The sequence below is a fragment of the Hyaena hyaena genome, unplaced genomic scaffold (genome assembly GCF_003009895.1).
Source record: "Hyaena hyaena isolate Hyena2069 unplaced genomic scaffold, ASM300989v1 scaffold_4, whole genome shotgun sequence".
Taxonomy (NCBI): domain Eukaryota; kingdom Metazoa; phylum Chordata; class Mammalia; order Carnivora; family Hyaenidae; genus Hyaena; species Hyaena hyaena.
In genome coordinates this window covers 8,685,630-8,691,395 of record NW_024080636.1, presented here as the reverse complement: position 1 = coordinate 8,691,395, position 5,766 = coordinate 8,685,630, and positions in this window count along the sequence as shown.

The window sequence follows — 5,766 nt, the reverse complement described above, 5'->3', positions numbered from 1 at the left end:
CCCCCCCTCCCCCCCTTCACCCCCTTCATCCCGGACTCTGGTCTCCACTGCGGTGATTCTTGCAGCATCAGGCCTCGGAGGTTCACCCGGCGCTTGTGTGAACCCACAGCTTGCGTCTCTCTGTGCCTCAGGTGCCCGGCGGTGTAGACGGGCGGCCACAGTCCGCTGATCCGTTCACACACTGGAGAACGTTCGGGTTGTTCCCGCTCATTGCACCACAGCTTTCTACCACGTTCGTGCACGTTTTTGTGTGTATTTTCGTGTCTCCGGGGTTGCCGCGCGCCGTGTTCGGTGCAGAGACGACTCGGTAGGAGGCGAGACCCCGGCGTCCGGCGTCCCTGTCCGGGCGGCCTCTTCCCCTGGGCTGCGGGCCCCCGGCGTCTAACGATGTCGAGCGTCTTGCCCCGACCTGTTCCGCACCCCTGCATCCTCCTTGGACGGAGAGAGCTTTGAGGACTGGACACCATCACAGGCCTCTTCAGCCTCGGGGGCCACAGCATCTGCTTTCTCGTCTTTCTCTTTTTTGTATATATTTTACTTTATTTCTGAGAGAGAGAGAGAGACCGCGTGAGCAGGGGAGGGTCAGAGAGAGAGGGAGACGCAGAATCCGAAGCAGCTCCAGGCTCCGAGCTGTCAGCACAGAGCCCGCCGCGGGGCTCGAACCCACGAGCCGCGAGATCATGACCTGAGCCGAAGTCGGACGCCCCGCAGACTGAGCCCCCAGGCGCCCCTTTGTCGACTTTGGCAGAGCAAAGGTTTCAATTTTGATGAAATCCGATGTATCAGTTTCTTCTTTTAGGGACTGTGCTTCTGAAGGCCTTTCTCCAGACTCGCTGAGCAAGCGCGTGTCAGAAGCTCCTCTGCGGTGCCTTCTGCAAAGCTGCGGGCCGAGGGTTTGCCTGGAGCTCACCTTTGCACGAGGTGTGAACCGTGGCACAGGCTCTGCCCGTCGCCAGCGGTGACGCCGGGCCCGTGCCGTTTGCTGAGAGAACCCTGCCCTCCGCTGAGCTGCGTCTGGCGAGTCACAGGTGCCCGCGGACCTGGTTCTGGACTCTCCGTCGCTGCGGCCGTTTCGTGGTTTCCAACGACGATGTCCTCCTCCTTCACGATGTCTTACTTATACTAGTTCCGCTGCTCTCGCATATAAATGTTAGATTTGCTTGTCTGTCTACAAAAAAAATCTTGCTGGAGTTTTGCCTGGTGACGTGTGAAGTCTATAGATAGATCGCTTTGAGGAGAACTGACGTCTTTACTATGCTGAGCCTTCAAATCCGTGCACACGGTAAGCACTTATTTAGCTCCTATCTGATTTCTTTCAGCTGCATTTTGGAGTTTTCGGTACTCAGAACCGTTACATATTTTGCTAGATTTACACCTAGTATTTTGGGAAGCTTTTATAAATGGTAATAGTCTTAAAATTTTGGTCTCCGATTATTCATTGCTTGTAGATGGGCACACAGCTGGTTTTTATGTGTCCATCTTGTATCCTGCAGCCTTGCTGAAGCTCACGTATTGGCTCTAAGAGTTTGGTTCTTTTTTAAAAACAGATTCCCTGGGATTTTCTACATAGGTCGCTGCCTTGTCTGCAAACGAGGACATTTTCATTCTTCCCAACAAATGTGCCTTTTATTTTCTTTTCTTGCCCCATTGCGCTGGCTGCGGTTTCTAGCACCGTGCGAAGCAAGAGTGGTGAGAGAGGGCACCCTTGCCTCGATGCTAATCTCAGAGGAAGCTTCAGGCTTGCACGAGAAGTGTGACGTCAGCCGTGGGGTTTTTATCAATGCCCTTTGTCAGGTTAAGGAAGTTCGCTGGATACAGAAATCTGAACAATGATTCTTTTCTTTCAGCACCGAAAGGATATTGTATTACCTATAAGAAATTCAGTCATTCAAGTCATTGTTCCTCTATAGGTAACACATCATTTCTCTCTGGCTGCTTTTAACATTTTTTTCCCCTCTGTTTTTAGTTTTCAGCAATTTGATTATAAAGTGTCTTGGTGCAGGGGCGCCTGGGCGGCTCAGTTGGTTGAGCGTCCAACATCGGCTCAGGTCACAATCGCACGGTTCCTGAGTTCAAGGCCGGCGTCGGGCTCTGTGCTGACAGCTCGGGGCCTGGAGCTGCTTCAGATTCTGTGTCTCCCTCTCTCTCTGCCTCTCCCCTGCTAGTACTCTGCCTCTCTCTGTCTCTCAAAAATAAATAAAAATGTTAAAATATTTAAAGTGTGTTGGTGTGGATTTCTTTCAGTTTTTCCTGTTCTTTGAATTGTAAGTTTATGTCTTTCGCCAAACTTGTAATCAGCCATAATGTCCTTAAATATATTTTCAGCCTCTTTCTCTGGGACTCCAGTGACACAAACATTAGCTCTGTTGATGTCCTGTGGGTCCCTGAGACTGTCCATGTTTTAATCTTTTTTCTCTCTTGCTCGGATGAACTTCTGTTGCCATGTCTTCAAGTTCGTTGACTCTGCTGTCATCTCAATTCTGGCATTGACTCCATCCGTGTGGGGTTTTCTCTTTCAGTTATTCTACTTTTCATTTCCAAAATTTCCATTTGCCTTTTTTTTTTTATGTCTTTCTCTTTGCTGAGCCATTGTATTTTAATTTGTGTCAAGACTGTTTGAAATTTCTGGCTAAAGCATTTTTATAATAGCTGCTTTAGAGTCCCTGTCACCAATTCAAACATTGGTGGTGTCACATCATTGGTGTCTACTGTCTTTTCCCATGTGAGTTGAGATTTTCATGTTTTCCCAAAACTGAATCTCCTGGGCTAATTTCCCTACGTTTCTTTCTCTCCAGTATTTTCCCGGTACTTTCCAGTTACCTGAGGTGCCCTTTTCCTCCACCAGAAACTGTGCACTTCTGCATTTGTGACACATTTGGGGCCAAATGGCAGGAGGACATAAAGGAAAGAGCCTGCTAATTAGCAAGCTCACCGTGGTTCCAAGATCCGGGATCAATACACAAAATCCAGCCACACTTTTTTGTTAGCGATGAGCAATCCAGCAAGAAAACTGAGAAACCAATTCCATTCACAACAGCATTGAAAAGAATAAAATACCTAGGAGTACGTTTAACAAAAGGCGTGTGAGAGTTGAACACTACATAGCATTTTTTTTAATAATTATTTTTATTTTTTTTAATGTTTTTTTTTTTTAATTTATTTCTAGGAGAGAGAGAGAGACAGTGTGAGCAGGGGAGGGTCAGAGAGAGAGGGAGTCACAGACAAACAGACTCCAGGCTCTGAGCTGGCAGTCAGCACAGAGCCCGACGCGGGACTTGAACCCATGAACTGTGAGATCAGGACCTGAGCTGAAGTCAGGCACTTAACCAGCTGAGCCTCCCAGGCGTCCCCACAGCATTTCTAAGTGGTATTAAAGAAGATCTAGATGAATAGAGAGACATTCACTGTTTATGGGCTGGGGATCTCAATATTGCTAAAGTGATAATATTCCCCAAATTGACTAATAGATTGAATGCAATTCTATCAAATGAGAGTATTTTGGGGTTTGGGGAGCAAAAGTTAGCAATCTGATCATAAAACTTTCATGGGCACACAGAGGACACAGGATAGCCAAACAATTTTGAAAAGGAGCAGCACTGAGAGTCCAGAAGTAAACTCTTAGATTTACTGTCAATTGATTTTGGACAAAGGAGCCACGGCTTTCAAGGGGGAAAAAGATACTTTTTTCAGCAAATGGCACTATGCTGAAACCCACGTAAAAACAGGAATTTGGGCCCCTACCTCACACTGCACAAAAATTAACTCAAAATCAACTTTAAAGCTGAAGGTAAGATCTAAAGCTATAAAACTTTTGAAACAAGAGAAAATCTATGTGACCTTGAGGCAGGCAGTTCTTAGGTGCAACGCCAAAAGCTGGAATCCATGAAAGATGAATCAAACTTGACCAATAGTACAGATTTTGTGCTTCAAGTGACCATAAGAAGACAATGAAAACTGGAATAAAATGTTTGCAGATCATATGTAATAAGGGATTTGCGAGGAGCCTGGGTGGCTCAGTCAGATAAGCGTCTGACTTTGGCTCAGGTCACGATCTCACGGTTGGTGGGTTCGAGCCCCGTGTCGGGCTCTGTGCTGACAGCTTGGAGCCTGGAGCTGCTTCAGATTCTGTGTCTTCCTCTCTCTCTGCCCCTCCCCCACTCATGCTCTGTTTCTCTCTGTCTCAAAAACAAATAAACATTAAAAAAATTTTAATAAGAGATTTGTATTTAGAACACTTGCAACTCAAATATAAGACAAATGTATACTTATAATTATTGTGCATGTTTTATAATGAAAAACAAACATAAAATTTAAAATAGCAATAATAAGACAATTGACCAAGTTAAAAAAAATTAGCAAAAAAAATGTTATTAGACATTTCACCAAGGAAGGAGAAGGAAAGCCGGGTATCTTCTCGGCTGAAGTGTCTAATCCAATTTGAAAAGATGTTCGGCATCATTAGTTATTAGGAAGATCCAAGTCGAAAGCAAATGCGCCGGCACCTCGCACACTCCGGGTGGCTGTGATCAGGAGAGCCCAGCACGAGTGTGGCAAGGAAACGGAACCACCGGAAGCCTCCAATGTCGCTGGTAGGAAAGTGAAACGTGCAGCCAATTTTTTCAAAAGGTAAACATAAATTTGCCACATGACCCAGGAACTCCACTCGTAGGTGTTCACCCAGGAGAAACCACGTGTGTGCACACAAGAACTCGTCCAGAACGTTCACGGCAGCCTCATTCATAATAGTCAAAACGTGGAGACAAGCCCAATACCCATCAACCGGTGAGCAAAGTGTGCCGCATCCACACCGTGAAGTATAATGATGGCGACCCGCACGGGTGAACTCGGGGATAGTCATGTCCAGGGAGAGCAGCCACGCGGCAAACAGTCCACGTGGCTCGATTCTGTGTACGTGGAGTGTGTGCAAGAGGCAGGTCTGTGGGGACGGAAAGCGGGCGCGGGGCTGCGGGGCCGGGCTGGGAGGGGTGACTGCGGACCGCCCGGGGACCCAGGAGGCGATGGCAAATGTTCTAAAGTCGGACTGTGGCGGTGGCTGCACAACCGGGTAAATTTACTAAAATCATTGAATTGTGGGTGGATCATCCCCAAAACTGTTGAAAGTGGGTGGATTTTATGGTATGTAAATTACACCTCAATAAAGCTGTTTTAAAAATACTTCTCAGGGTTTTTTTTTTCGATTTCCATTTAATTCTCTGAGCAATGTTTAAAGTGGCTCAGTGCATTGGTTTAAGAAGTTTGTTCTTCATTAAAAATTTGGCTGAAAGCAAGAGTCTTCTGGACCCTGCCCTGGGGGCTGTGCCCTGGGGGAGCGCTGCACCACGACCGTCCCCCCCTCGCTAACAGGGTGGCCAACCCGGTGCCCTGACCGCCGCCCTGTCCACCTCGGGGCCACGACGCACTGAGTGCCCCTCCCCCCCGCCTTTCCCACGACGGCGGGCCCTCCTGCCCCTCCCCACCCCCACCCGCTTCCGGACCACCTCCTCAGAGAGGCCCTCCCTGATCTCAGCTCGGACACAACGTCTTCCCACTCCGGCCCCAGCACACACACCACACACACACCACACACACATACACACACAACACAAAACATGCCACACGTATCATACACCGCAAACACTGCAAAACACACACAATACTCACCCCACACCCCACACCCCACACACATCCCACACGCCCCACACACGTGCACATCCCACACACATACACCCCCCCACACCACACCTCACTTCCCCACACACAACACAA